The sequence below is a fragment of the Prunus mume genome, linkage group LG4, assembly GCF_029339155.1.
Source record: "Prunus mume cultivar Tortuosa linkage group LG4, ASM2933915v1, whole genome shotgun sequence".
Classification (NCBI taxonomy): Eukaryota; Viridiplantae; Streptophyta; class Magnoliopsida; order Rosales; family Rosaceae; genus Prunus; species Prunus mume.
In genome coordinates this window covers 20,320,877-20,336,855 of record NC_142701.1, presented here as the reverse complement: position 1 = coordinate 20,336,855, position 15,979 = coordinate 20,320,877, and the positions used below count along the sequence as shown (strand labels likewise).

Sequence of the window (15,979 nt, the reverse complement as noted above, 5' to 3'; positions counted from 1 at the left end):
AAGGAAAACCTCCAAATTGACATCATAGAATACAAATCTCATTTCACGAAGCACAAATGTTTAGGCCTTCTTATTACGAATCTCATCATAGAATACGAATCTCATTAGTAAGGACTGTAATAGAATAGAAATCCCAATCCACAAACCAAAATGAAACCCCAAAAGCTCAATGTCTCTAGAGGACCAAAGTTGAAAAGTTTGTGCTGTTTCTTTCCAAGGAAGACATTGGTAAGAGCGGTATTTGACTCCAGTGATGCCTTCACCAACTTCAAACCCTACAAGAGAGAGAAATATACACGTAAGACATTTAGCTATCTAAATAGATCAACAAGCCTCTGATAAGAGTTAGAGAAATATATAGGACATGAAACCCCTTGCATGCCAAGATCAACCTCCTTAACTTGAAGTGCATCAATCCCCTTCACGTTGAACTTTTGAAGCACTGCAACATTTGATTCGGTGGTCATTGGCTTCACTTCCAAATTATCCATTATCATGTAAATAACACCGCCCTTGACATAGCCAGCCTTAATATTGCTCGAGTAATTGTTGGTCGGCAATGGCAATTGAAGGATATTGGCCGCAGAAATTGTTGTTTTTTGGGTTTGAGCAGGGTGTCCTTAAGATTGAGTGGCAAGTATGAGTCGACACTAAGAGTTTCGGCACTGTCGTAAAGGTTGCCTAAGCAACCAACCATACCATCAGTTGAGAGGAGCCTAGTAACAGTTGCAACATGCAAAGACAGAAAACTGAAAAGGAAATCAACAACTTCCTTGCTTGCTTCAGCTTCAGCAAACAGAACTTTGTGGCTTTTTGTGTCAACCAGAAGCTTCAAACTCGTGCTAGCCCTGTTGGTGGTAGCCATTGAGGGGATATTAAGGACAGAAAAGAAGGAGCATGTGCTTAAGCATTCAAAGACCTATTTTAAGCTTCACAAAAGAAGTTATCCCAAATTCAAAATTATTCAAAAAGGCAATGGTGAATGGATCCAGAAGGTGGAGGGTCACCTTGGACTCTGCATCATCAGTCGATCAGAAAACAACTCTACATATACAAATCTGTCATTACCTATACATAGGTAATATATTCTACGGATGAGTGAAAAAATATGTATTTATTTCCACTAGTTGGCATCCATTAACTAAACCAACAGCCGGATTTACAATTCGTTTTGTTTTGTATTTGCTTTTTCATATTAGTTGTATTGTATCTTCAGGCTTACTAGTTTAGAGGCAAAAGACAGTGAAAAAGCCAACTAACAGGTCTATGCTCCCTTCAGCAAACGGAATTTTGTGGCTTTTTTACATGGACTAGGAGTTTCACCTTAGTTTTGGTGAACGCCATTGATGACTTCAAGAAGACTGATCCATAATTACATGGATGAGTTTATTCTTTGGAATGGATGATGAACTTCATAGATCAAGTAAGAGGAGAGAAATTTGATAGGTAAAGAGAGAGAGAAGATAATAGATCACTAGAACATGTAATTTTGTCACACGTACGCGTGAGTGTGGATTAATCTGGTGTGAAAAGTAGGAGGAGCTGTAATGCAAGGCATCAAAAAGCTTTTATAACCTTGCAAACTGCCACTTTAGAAACAAAACTACATTTGATGTATTTAGAAATTGAAGTAAGAATTTGTGTGACATGACAAGGGTTTGAGTTGCAAGGTGTCCGTTTTAGTTAACCATAGGTTTCATGCAAATGTTAACCACCAACATGCAAAGACAGAAGAGTGAAAAGAAAATCAACAACTTATTTGCTTGCTTGTAACTCTTTGTGCAAAGGGATAGAGAAGGACGACAGGCGTATAATATGCCTGAAAAGCCTTAGAAAGACCTATTTATAAGCTTAGACAAGCCTTAGAAACGAATGGTACTAAAGCATATGAACTCATAAAACTGCCCAAATGGATAAAAACAGAGAACTGTTATAAAAGTTGATCTCCTGCCAACTGGTTTGAGATTTGATCATGCCAAAAAGAAACTAAGAAATGGAGGCCCAAAACATAAAATCAACAGAAAAACCAAAAAAAAAAACAGTGCAAATGCCTTAGAGCAGCGGAGCAGTGTAGATGAGCAAGTTTACTTCAGCCGCACGATCAGTTCTCCTTGTTCATTTTTGTATCAACGACAGTGCAAAAGGATCATTGGGAAAGCAGATTGGTTTCCTTGGACTTGTTGGATCGTTTTTACCATATCTTGCGGTATAATATTTGTTACCAATAAGATCAGAGGGCCAAAGTTGAAATAATCCAATGTAAGCCAATATAGTCAATGTCAATATCCACAAACTAAAAGGAACCTCCAAAAGCTCAATTTCTTTAGAGGACCAAAGTTATTGAAACCTTCATGCACTTTATTACCAAGGAAAACATTTGATGCCTTCACTATTGATTGACTCAAATGATGCCTTCACCAACTTCAAACCCTAAGAAGCAAAAGCAAAAACAAAATATGTTGTATCAATCAATAGACACAGATAGAGAACACTATTTATTGTCAACAAAACAAAACTATTTATTGTTGTCTTGGGTTTCAGCAGGGAGTCTTTGTTAAGATTGGGTTGCATGTATGTGTCACTGAGATTTTCGAGGCTCTCGTAAAGTTTGCCTAAGCAACCAACCATGCCACCATTAGAGAGGAGGAGCCTAGTCACAGTTGCAACATGCAAGGACATAAGAGTGAAGAGAAAATCCACAATTGCCTTGCTTGCTTTAGCAAACAGTACTTCAGCAAGCAAAAACATGTTGAAATGCAGGAGATGGAAAAAAATCAAGTGAAATGGCCTAAGGTTGCATGCACCCTATTAGTTAGTATTTCAGTACAAGATCATCAGACTTGGAAGGTTGATTCACTAGTGACCTGCCACATGACTGTGAAAACAGTGTAACCCTAATTCCACGCCAACCAAAAGCTCATTATCTTTCAATTTCGAACCAACCTAAGTCAGTTCCGGTACACCAAGAGGTACCCTTCGAGGATGTGGCATCCAGGGAGCTATGCGGCGTCTGGGCGCCCGCCTAGGCGGCTCTAGGCAGCCTAGGCGTCTCTAGGCGGCCTAGGCGGTTCTAGGCGGCCCTAGAAGGGTCTAGGCGGCTCTAGGCGTCCCTAGGCGGATCTAGGCGGCCCTTGGTGGCTCTAGGCACTCATGGAAGGTCGAGGCGTCCCTAGGCGGATCTAGGCGGCCCTTGGTGGCTCTAGGCACTCAAGGAAGGTCTAGGCGGCCTTAGGCGGCTCTAGGCGGCTGTAGGAGGGTCTGGGCTGGCGATTTGCCGTCGAGGCGTGAACGAAGGGCAATGGAAGTGCGCAGGATCCGCTGCTTGTTAGGAAGAAAGACGGAGAGACAGAGAGATCGAGACAGAGAGAGGAAGGAGAAGGCGACGCTGGGAAGAAGATATCTGACCTAATTTTAATATTTGAAAAGTATAGCCGCTCGGCTAGACTATTAATTTGAAAAAAAAAACCGGAGTATAAAGGCGTGGCCATACTATTTTTATATTTTATATTTAACCAGTATAGCCGCCCGGCTATACTATTAATTTCAGGAAGAAAAATTGAAAAATGGAGTATAACCGCTAGGCTGTACTCTTTTAATATGGGTTTAAATATGTAATTATGAAAATCAGTTAATTTGATATGGGTTTAATAGTCGGTATAGATATGCAATTATGAAGATCAATTAATTTGATGTTGCTTGAGAATTGCCGTTCCTAAGTGATGACATCATTGCTTTTTTAAGTGAAAAGACATCATTGCTTTTTTAAGAGAGAAGAAGAAAGTAGAAGAATCTGATCTCTTTGTACTAGTTTGAAGTCCAATACGTACGCAATCCAATTCATTCATCCATATTCAAAAACAAACATTCCAAAAGAAGCTTCAAAATGTCAACTTGAAATGCTGCTTAAAGGAACACATTTGTCATAACTGCATTTGACTGCAATGATGCCCTTCAACAATTTCAAACCCTAACAAGGAAATTAAACAAAAATGCTCTTCACCATAAATTCTTATAAAATACGAAGTGCAATATTTGAATATATAGAATGGTAATTTATCAGGTTAGAAAAAATTAATAAACACAAACCTTATCCTTATCGAGAGGAACCACAATCTCTTCAAGTGAATGAACATCCCTAACATCGAAGTTTTTAAGTAGAGCGATACTTGAAATGGCAGACATAGGCTTCACTTCCATATCATCCGTTATCATGTAAGTCACAGCCTCTCTCACAAACCCACCTCCCTTACCGCTGGTTGCAATTGCCGGCCGAGAAACATAAGTCGTGGGTTTGGAAATGAAGTTGTGGCACTTTGGACAAATGGCTTTAGGGTCATCAGCCACATAGCATACCTCGCCAGAGTAGGAGTAGCTTGACAGCTGACATGACCGACACGTATACAACTTTTTACCTTTTGATTCATCATTGATCAAGCAGGAAGAAGTTGATGGGCACCACCAATTGGCATTGGCAGCTTCTTAGGTTTTAGAAGGACATCCTTGTTGAGGTTGGGTTGCAAGTATGTGTCGTTTAAGTTTTCTAAGCTGCCGTAGAGTTTGCCTAAACAACCGATCATGCGTTTTCTAGAGAGGAGCCCAATCTCAGTCTTGTGGTAGAGACAGAAGGGAGAAGAGAAAGTCAATAAAATCCTTGGCAGCTTCGGCGAAGAAGAACTTTTTATGTTTTTTGTCGATGAGGAGCTTCAAACTAACTGGAGAAGTAGAGATGAACGGTTTGCAATAAAATACTTCCCCCCCTCCCTATACATGCGTTGGAGATGAAATGGGGCCAAATTTTGAGATTTTTTTTGGGTTTAGCCCCAGGGTTGGAGAAGGCCTTACAAAAGGTGCAATGCAATCGCATATATACATAGAGATAGCGATAGAAAGAGAGATTTTTTTAGTTGGTAACTAAGTAAAGAATTATAAATGTAGAACTGTTTGGCATTGGAGTTAGAGTAATGCTACACTTACCACATTTTTATCCCACATTTCTGTACCACATGATGTGGCATGTCCATATTATATGCCACATCAATTAAATCAATGAAGTGTATTTTAATTAAGACAATTAGAACAACAAATACTGGAATAAATCATAAAAGAAAAGAAAATGTTAAATAATTTTAATTGATGTGGCTATCCATCTTAGCTGCCACATAAGATGGTATAAGGATGTGGTATACAAATGTGGTAAGAGTAGCATTATTATTATTGGTCAGCAAATGATGACTTGGGTTTGAGCAACGTGTACTTGCCAAGATTGGGCTGCAAATCTTATAAAGTTGGCCTAAGCAGCCAACCATGCTGTTCTTGGAGAGGAGCCTAATGATGGTGCCAACATGCAGAGACAGAATAGTTAAGAAACAATCAACCATTTCTTTGCTCACTTCAGCAAACAAAACTTTGTGGCTTTTTGTGTCTATTAGGAGCTTGAAGCTCACACTAGGATTGGAGGTTGCTGCCATATTGAACTAGTGATGAAGAGGACATAGCTTATTGTCTACAGCATATGCCAATATTTGTTTCGGATTGCATAGATTCATAATTGAAGCACTCAGACATTGCCTTTATTGCAGTGAACCTCAACATTTGTATCATGGTACAGGGCATTGTGCCAATGAAACTCAACATTGGAACTTGGTCTTCATCAACATGCATCTAGAGCTTGATCTCTATTTCTCTCACCCTTTTAGGACTTTAGGGAGCCACTTAGCAGACTCTTTGGGAATGCGCTTGAGATTGTTTTTGTAATCGATGTAGTAAAGTCCGAATCGTAAGGTATAGACATATCTTGAGGCTTCTTTGGAGCTAAAGGATCATTGCGGTAGCAGATTGGCTTCATTAGACTTGCAGGGTCGTTTTTACCATATCTTGAGGTGTAATATAGTTGATGCCAACAAAATCAAAGGAATCCTTCAACAATCTCCTCTCTTCCTTGGTGAAAATGGGCAGCCTTTCCTTGACAAATGTACTCATGCTCTTTGGATAATCTCCATATACCAATGGCTCCGTGTACCATCCTAGTTTAAAGTCCAAATTTCTCTTTACTGCAGCTCTGTCTTCTGTTGATTCTGAGTAAGGCTCCACATATTCTCCTATACGACTAATTCCAATTTGTCCACCTTGTTTCTCTGTAAAGCTCAACAACAGTGGCATGGGCTAGGACTCCTAGGAGAGAGCTATGGCTCACAATGTAAGGTTCAGTGACTGAATTGCCTTCCCTGCATGGAAACCCTGCTGGAACAAAAAGTCTTCCCAGTGCATAAATTCCAAGGTCATATCCCAATTTGACAATGATCAACGGCTTGTTGTTTGCGATCCAATTTTTTACTCTGTCTCCAAATGTTCTAAAACAGATTTCAGTGTAAGCCTTGAAATCATCCACAAAGGAACTTCAATGGGCTGAAAAGGATATGGTGTTAACTGCCCATAAAGGAACGCATTGGTGGGAACTGCATTGGATTCCAATGATGCCTTCAGCAATTTCAGACCCTAAGAATTCATGAAAAGAAAATCATCATTTTGAATAAGATAAAAATACCTCCAAACAAAACAAAAACAAAAAGAACGCAAACCTCATCCATGCCTAGATGAACGATCCTCTCTTCAAGGGTACCAACTTCCTTAACATTGAACTTGCTCAGCATCACGATATGGTAGACAAGGCTATAAGAACTCACTTCAATTTCTGATGGCCGCTATAAGAAAACTGGTGTTTGATTATGTGTTTTGCATCCTGAAAACACAAAGATGTGACCGAAAATTTATTGCTAGAGAGAGCAATAGAGATTTTAGCCTGTAAAAGTAGTATGTAATTTATAAAAGCTTTTTGTATTTTGTATTTTGGTTTTTACCTATAATGACAATTTTTTATAATTAATGCCTGAATTTTCTGGTGGATATAAATTGTCAGATAGGAAAGCTGATGAAGGGGCTTAATCCAATGTCCTTTGGAGTCCTTGTGTTTGTGTCTCCTTATCTGTGACAACAGCTTTCAAAACTGGAGTCATAGCTCTCGCTGTAAGTAATTAACATAATTCTTTAATTACTGATGTTGGTTAGGCCAGTTGATCACGAGAAAGAACATGTTGTATTGCAAACCATTATTAATTATAACAATTAATGGATTGTGGGTTTTCCTAATTGCTATGTGCAGGAAGGAATAGCAGTAGGGACAGGGAGAAGCTTTTCCATGTTCAAGAATTACCACATTGATGGGAACAAAGAAATGATTGCCATTGGGATGATGAACATTGCTGGTTCTTGCACGTCTTGCTACCTCACCACAGGTTAATCACTCATTGTACACATTTAGGGTTTATTCTTAATTAGATTCATTTCATGTTGCTAATTAAGCGAAATTTTTTCATCAATATTCAAGGCCATTTTCCAGATCAGCAGTTAACTACAATGCAGGATGCACGACGGCAATGTCAAACGTTGTCATGGCAATGGCGGTTATGTTCACATTGTTGTTCCTCACTCCTCTGTTCCATTACACTCCCCTGGTTGTTCTGTCTGCTATTATAATAGCTGCCATGCTTGGCCTCATAGACTATGAAGCCGCAATTCTCCTCTCGAAGGTTGGCACGTTTGACTTTGTTGTCTGCATGAGTGCCTGTATCGGTGTCGTTTTTGGCAGCGTTGAAATCGGCCTAGTCTTAGTGGTACGTACCACTATATGTCACACCAGTAAAAAGTTATTGTGTGTGACAATAACACCATATCAACAACTTAACATTACTTATTAGAACTAATATTTCTTTTTTCTTGTGTGTAGGTTGCAATATCTACTTTCGTTTGTGGCAGGGCCAAGGACTTTTGTTCAAGGAAACCTTCCGAATTCCATATATGGTTTACAGAAATGTTGAGCAGTATCCCAATGCAAGCAATGTTCCTGGAATTCTCATACTTGAGATTGATGCTCCCATTTACTTTGCAAATACCAACTACTTAAGAGAAAGGTACTAATTAATTAAACCTGAACACACTCTTGCATGTTATAATCAAATTTAAAAATAATAATTTGAAAGTTGATCCAAAGTCCTACCTGTTTTCAGGATTACAAGGTGGATAAATGATGAGGAAGATGGGACCAAATCTGCAGGGGAAAGTAGCTTGCAATATGTGATATTGGATATGACTGGTAATTAAGGGAAACAAATAGTGCACATATATATATATATATATAATTATTGTGACATTTTTTACCCTGAAATTAATTTGTTTTCTGGTTTAATTTGGAGCTGTTGGTAACATAGACACAAGTGGGATAAGCATGTTTGAAGTGGTCAAAAAGCTTGTTGACAGAAGGGGGATCCAGGTTCAAAAATCTGCAACAGTCTCTTTCAATTTATCAAATATTTCCTTTCAAATTTTTATTTCATCTGTTTATATAACTCTGTAATTTTGTTCCCATCTGTGTTTAGCTTGTACTGGCGAACCCGGGAAGCGAGGTGATGAAGAAGATGAACAAGTCAGAGTTGATTGAGAATACATGTCAAGAATGGATTTATCTCACAGTTGCAGAGGCTGTTGCAGCATGCAACCTCATGCTTCACTCCACCAAGCCCAACCCCGGCAAAGATCAAGAACCAGCTGCATGGAACAACGTTGATGGCTTTGGCTGTGAATTTATGTATCAGAAAGCAATATCCACATAAATATGAAGACTCATTTGAATTAAGGAGAAATGAATTTCAGGAAACGACGTTTGATGGCTTTGGCGGCTATACTATTAATTTCGGGAAAATTTTTTTTAAAAAAATAAAGGAGTATAGCCGTTCAGCTATAATCTTTTAATATATTATATTTAAGCTCTATAGACGATCGGCTATACTATTTACTTAGAAAAAAATTTAAAAACAGCGTATAGCCATTCGGCTATACTATTAATTTCAAAAACACCGAGTATAGCCGTTTGGCCGTACTCTTAAAAAATGTTATATTCAAACAGTATAGCCGCGCGGCTATACGCTTTATTTAAAAAAGAGAAAAAATAGTACAGCCGTTCGGCGATACTATTAATTAAAAACGGAGTATAGCCGTGCGGCGATACGATTAATTTAGGAAAAAAATTAAAAGGGGTATAGCCGTATGGCTATACTCTTTTTATATATTTTATTTCAAGACTCTTGAATCAAGAGTACTGACGCCCGACTATACACTGTGTCTTTTTTCAAATTTTTAGTCCAATTAATAGTTTAGCAAAAATGAAGAACACGACACATTCAACAGCAAAAGAGTAATACACGAGTCTCAAAAACATCTTGGAGTCACAAGCTCCAAAGTTCTAGCAAAAGTCAGTTCAGCTACCTTAACAAAAGAAACAATCCTCTGAAGGAGCATGGTGAAGTCGATTTCATCAATTTACAACTGACTGATTATCACAAAAAACCTCCAAAATAACAGTGGAAGACACTCTTTATGAATCCCTAGTCCGAACTCAGACGCACAACAGTCAAACAAGCTCTAAAATTCCATTTCCAGAATTGATCTAGTGCAAAGTTGACATGTTTACTCCTCTTTCTTCTCAAGGAAGACATTGGTGAGAACTGCGTTAGACTCGAATGATGCCTTGAGCAATTCCAGACCCTAAAAATTTAATGAAAAGAAAATGATCATTTTGAACAAAATAACAATTCCTCCAACCAAAACAAAAAAACAAAAGAATATAATAGCAGATGAACGGTGGCAAATTAGCTTTGATTAAAAGCCTACATGATAATGTATGATGGTTGTATCGTCTATTGATCGAGTGTGTAGAGTAGAAATCAAAGCATAAAAAGTGTAACTATCCTATCCTTCCCAACTTGAATCAATTAAGAAAATAATAAAAAGTGGGGTTTGTAATTGATGTGCATATATATTTTGCATATTCAAGATGCACATATATTCACAGTTCAAAATGTTGAGAGAAGTTTAGGAAATCAACAACTTAAATGGAGCCTAGTAACAGTTGCAACATGCAAAGACAGAAAACTTAAAAAGGAAATCAACAACTTCCTTGCTTGCTTCAGCAAACAGAACTTTGTGGCTTTTTGTGTCAATCAGAAGCTTCAAACTCACGCTAGCGCTGCTGGTGGTAGCCATTGAGGGGATATTAAGGACAGACCTTCACAAAAAAAGTATCCTGAATTCAAAATTATTCAAAAATGGCAATGGTGAACGGATCTAGAAGGTGGAGGGTCACCTTGGACTCTGCATCATTAGTCGACCACAAAGCAACTCTACACATACAAATCTGTCATTACCTATACATAGGGAATATAATCTACAGATGAGGGAGTAAATATATATTTATTTCCACCAAAAAACTGTAATCTTAAATAGGTTCGAAAAATCGGCCTAGGCGCTAGGCGGGAGGACACCGCCGCAATTTCACCCTAATCATTAGGGGTAGGCGCTAGGGAGTTAGGCGGCACCTGGGCGCCAGCCTAGGCGGCCCTAGGCGGCTCTAGGCGGGTCTGGGTCCTAGGTGGCTCTAGATGAGCAAGTTTACTTCACCCACACGATCGGTTCTCCTTGTTCATTTTTGTATCAACGACAGTGCAAAAGGATCATTGGGATAGCAGATTGGTTTCCTTGGACTCGTCGGGTCGTTTTTACCATATTTTGCGGTATAATATTTGTTACCAATAAGATCAGAGGGCCAAAGTTGAAATAATCCAATGTAAACCAATACAGTTAATGCCAATCCACAAACTAAAATGAACCTCCAAAAGCTCAATTTCTTTAGAGGACCAAAGTTGAAACCTTCATGCACTTTATTACCAAGGAAAACATTTGTAAGAGATGTTTTTGACTCCAATGATGCCTTCACCAGCTTCAAGCCCCAAGAAGCAAAAGCACAAACAAAATATGTAGTGTCAATCAATAGACACAGATAGAGAACATTCTGTATTGTAAACAAAACAAATTTTACAAAAAATATCAAACCTCTTCAATGTCAAGATCAACCACCTTCTCTTCAAAAGCATCAACCGTCTTAAAGTTCAACGTTATAAGCAATGTGATACTTGATACAGTAGACATACCAGCAACTGGTCGCACAACAGAACTGTTCGGCAGGCCTTTGGATCATCGTTGGTCAAAATCCGAAGGACATTAGCTCCAGCAGAAAGTGTCGTAGGTTTCAGCAAGGCCTCGTCCTTGTTAGTAGCAGGTTGTATGTATGTGTCACTGAGATTTTCAACGCTCTTGTAAAGTTTGACTAAGCTTCCACCCATGTCATCCTTGTTAGAGACGAGTTTAGAGGCAATGCCTTGAGGCAAAAGACAATACTAAGCAAATCCACAGAAAGTGTTTTCCCCCTTCAGCAAACAAAAATTTGTGTCCTTTTTACATGTACTTAATTTTGGTGATTGCCATTGATGCCGTCAAGAAGACTGATCGATAATTTTATTAGAAAAGCCTGAAGTGAATTGGTCATGAATGCTGGTTGATGGATAGTATATACAACTAGGATTGCTGTTTTTATCTCATTAATTATCATCCTCTGTTTCAGGATTTATCTTCAATAATTACATGATTAATAGATCATTATAAGGCTGCTTTTGAAGATGAGAATTCCTTATTTCACAAGTGATAATCCGTATAGACGAGAAAAGCTAGCTGGTTTATAAGATTTATTTCATTCATATGACTGGGATTATGATCTTGGACTGACTAAACATGGATCTTAATAGCTCAATTTAATTATAAATTGTATTGATCAAATCCATTCACGCATCCTAAACCAGACAAAACTGATTAATCAAATATTCTCCCTGAATTAGATGAGAGTGCTCAATTTGAATCTAAGCCCGCGTACATTATGAGAGAGAGAGAGAGAGAGAGAGAGAGAGAGAGAGAGCATTAAGAATAGAATGTTTAATATAAATTGCTTGGCCTGAAAAGGCATTCAGGAATTGGTTCTTGTATTAGTGAATATACAAGAAAAATCTGATTAAGAGTTACCAGGGTGTTACAGCACTGTACAACCAGTTGATTAGCAACAAGGCAGTTAGAGACCAGCATCATCCTCCTCCTGTACACAGTAAAGTCCAAAACACATTATGTCAGGATTTGAAGAACACAGCAAAGTAAAGACTTGTCAAGGAAAATAAAGGTCAACAATCCTGATTGGAATTAATATGGACCCAGCTATTCAAAATCCTTATTTGAAAACTCTATCTTTTTTTTTTAATTTACTGAGGAAAGATGACATCAAGGAAAATATTATGAAGCATTTTCAAATGGAAACTTTTCCAAGACAACGTTAGCATTTCTCAATTCATTTACCTCAGCTCTTTCTATATTACTTGGTTTCGGTTTTGATGATTTGCTAGCAGTATCAGACACTACCATCCAATCAAAATTCACTTCTAATTGGGGATTTTTAATATAAATGGAGACATTAATAGACTTTTCAAGGGGCACCCTACTGCAGGTGGCCCAAAATAATAGCAAATAAGGTCTGGTTCCATAGCAAGTGATTCAGCAACTTCAAAGATAAAAAGTGCAGAAGCAAAAACATGTTTAAATGCAGGAGATGGAACAAAATCAAGTGAAATGGCCTAAGGTTGCATGCACCCTATTAGTTAGTATTTCAGTACAAGATCATCAGACTAGGAAGGTTGATTCACTAGTGACCTGCCACATGACTGAAAACAAAAGCTCATTATCTTTCAGTTTCGAACCAACTTAAGTCAGTTCCGGTACACCAAGAGGTACCCTTCCAGGATGTGGCATCCAGGGGTAGGCACCAGGGAGCTAGGCGGCGTCTGGGCGCCCGCCTAGGCGGCTCTAGGCGGCCTAGGCGTCTCTAGGCGGCTCTAGGCGGTTCTAGGCGGCCCTAGGAGGGTCTAGGCGGCTCTAGGCGTCCCTAGTCGAATCTAGGCGGTCATAGGCGGCTCTAGGCACTCAAGGAAGGTCTAGGCGGCCCTAGGCGGCTCTTGGCACTCAAGGAAGGTCTAGGTAGCCCTAGGCGGCTCTAGGAGGGTCTGGGCCGGCGTTTTCCTTTGAGGCCTGGAGGAAGGGCGGTTGAAGTTCGCAGGATCCGCTGCTTGTTCGGAAGAAAGACGGAGAGGGAGACAGAGACAGAGACAGAGAGAGGAAGGAGAAGGCGCTGGGGAGAAGAAGATATCCGACCTAATTTTTATATTTGAAAGGTATAGCCGCGCGGCTAGACTATTAATTTTTTTTTTTTTTAAAAGGGAAAAAACACGGAGTATAAAGGCGTGGCCATACTATCTTTAGATATTATATTTAACCAGTATAGCCGACCGGCTATACTATTCATAGGAATAATTTTTTTAAAAAATGGATTATCGCTGCCCGGCCATACTATCCTTTGATATATCATATTTAAATAGTATAGCCGCGGCGGCTGTACTATTAATTGGAATAAAATTTTAAAAAAAACCTCGTGGATATACTATTAATTTTAAAAACAATTTAAGAAACACTCATTTAATATGAATTTACACAAACCAGGCCAAATTGTTTGAGTTCAATTCTAAAATATACTCGGTAGCTCCATCATTTGATATGTTGTGAAATTAGAGTTAAAATGCAATTGTAGAGAAACGGCTGCACTCAGATGACCCCTTGTGTTAATCAGCAGGATGGGCTTGGACAATTCATCAGTTTCTTCAGATGTTTTGAATCAGTATATATAGATGAGCTTGATTTCTTCAACCTCCCTCAGTACAAAATTGGCCTCCTTATTTGTTTTGGATCAACGATAAAGTTGAATGATTGTTGAGATGGCGGATGAGTTTTCTTGAGATATAATGAATGAAACCAAAAGAATCAATGGACCAAAGTTTACATGATCCAGAGTAATAGAATAGAAATCCCAATACACAAACCAAAATGAAACCCCAAAAGCTCAATGTCTCTAGAGGACCAAAGTTGAAAAGTTTTTGCTGTTTCTTTCCAAGGAAGACATTGGTAAGAGCGGTATTTGACTCCAATGATCGATGCCTTCACCAACTTCAAACCCTACAAGAGAGAGAGAAATATACAAGCAAGACATTTAGCTCTATCAACAAGCCATTGATAAGAGTTAGAGAAATATATAGGATATGAAACCTCCTTAACTTGAAGTGCATCAATCCCCTTCACATTGAACTTTTGTAGCAGCCTTGAGAATTAGTTGGGTATAATCTACAACATCCTATTCAGGCAGAGAAAATATGCCTCCAAGGTAAATATGCCGGCATACTATTTCTGCCTTCAATGCAGTTAAATTTGCAGGAACTAGTCAATTCGACTACTCCCCCCTAGTTGATCTGATTCCTAGTTTTGAGGGAATGTGATTACGGATTTTGAGGTGGGGCCCACTTATTTTTTTCATTTCTGATTGCAAGTAAACACAGGAGAAGTCAGGAATGGAAATCATATTCATTTTCCTTCCATACCCATTACTGATACGTAAACATGCCCTAAGGGTAATAAAAAGTAGGAACCTTAATCATACAATTTACCAGTAGAACAGGACCAGCAACTGACGTTTAGTGGCAGAGGAAATTTGCTACTATAATAGTGAATCACACATAGAAACCCACAAATCTCTCCATTAAAGAACCAAGAAATCAGAGGAAATTTGCTTGGAAAGAGCATGACATTTTGAGCAAATGTAAATTCTGCGATTTGTCGATCTGTATGTACTTTCCGTGTTTCTACGTAGTGGCAGCAATTGTAATTACATTAAAATTTGTGGACATACTGTTTGCTTAGGTGGCTAAACACTTGGTCTTGTGGACTGGAATTAAGAGGTAACAACTCTTGTCCTGCATTCATTATATATTCGTAAAATTGGACCTATATACCTCCTCAAGCCCATACGGAAGACATCCGGGAAGTTGATCACCACAAAATAGTGTAGCATCGGACTCACAAAGAACGCGTGACAATTGTGGGTTTGTCCTCAAGACGATCCCAGCCGAGCACTGGGTACAACTGAAGTGAACTCTGGTGTTTTTAATCCCCAAATACTCCTGTAAACAAGAAAGAAAATAGAGAACACCAAAGCTTTCAGAAACTAGAGCGAGTGAGCATGAGCATCCAACATTAACAAAAATAAACAAACCCTAGAACTAGAAGAAAGAGAAAGCAAGAACGAGATACTGAACTGGGCAATTAAAGCTTCAAAACCCAAACGAGATTATTATAACAACCCAAGTACGTACCAAGTTGCCGGGGATTTTTCTTTGCGAGAATTGATCTTGGTGTCTTTGGCCATGGTATTCCTACACTTGTTGCACCGAATGTTCCTAGGAAGGTTCAAAACAACATTCTCAATCTGCAAGTTCTTAGGCTGGGCTGCCAATGCCATCACAACTATTGGGTGTGTCTCATGAATTCAGATATGAGGAGAGAAGGGAAGAGGTTTAAGAGTTCGGAAGGTAATTTGAGTTGCAGCAAGGTGTCACGTGTTTTAAATATAGCCAGTTTGATCGTTTATTTTATTTTTGGGATATTTGTTGAAATGTCATATGAACTTATACCTTAGTTTCAATTTGTCACCTGAAAAAATAATTTAAGTGAAATGTCACCTGAATTTTTCAAAATCCATGATTTGTCACCTGAGTTTAACATCATCTGATTTTCCATCTATTTTCAAGGGTATTTTAGTCTTTTCATTTTCAAGGATATTTTAAAATGGAAAAAATTATTATTAAAAAAATAAAGCTTAAATGTAAAAATGGATGGGGATTAAATGTGAAAAGATATATAATTTTTATAATTTTCAAGGGTCTTTTCATAATTTTTTTATAATGATTTTTCCATTTTAAAAATACTCTTGAAAATAGAAAGACTAAAATACCCTTGAAAATAGTTGGAAAATTGGATGATGTTAAATTGAGGTGACAAATCATGGATTTTGAAAAATTCAGGTGACAAATTGAAACTAAGATATAAGTTCAGGTGACATTTCAATGAATATCCCTTTATTTTTTGCCAAAGTTAGAAAAGGATAGTAGGAGAT

General features: G+C 38.4%; 1 long non-coding RNA gene and 3 pseudogenes across 1 annotated transcript; 2 read left to right on the top strand and 2 right to left on the bottom strand.

The window, feature by feature from the left end:
* Positions 1-15,979, top strand: part of LOC148918104 (protein disulfide isomerase pTAC5, chloroplastic-like) — a 101,565-nt pseudogene that overhangs the window by 76,076 nt on the left and 9,510 nt on the right.
* Positions 83-3,366, bottom strand: LOC148918108 (uncharacterized). Its single transcript, XR_016126247.1, has 2 exons — positions 393-3,366; positions 83-275 (listed from the first exon to the last, which is right to left on the bottom strand). It is a non-coding gene; the product is annotated as an uncharacterized LOC148918108 (long non-coding RNA).
* Positions 3,904-5,468, bottom strand: LOC148918107 (uncharacterized; annotated as a pseudogene).
* LOC148918106 (sulfate transporter 3.1-like) lies at positions 6,594-8,666 on the top strand (annotated as a pseudogene).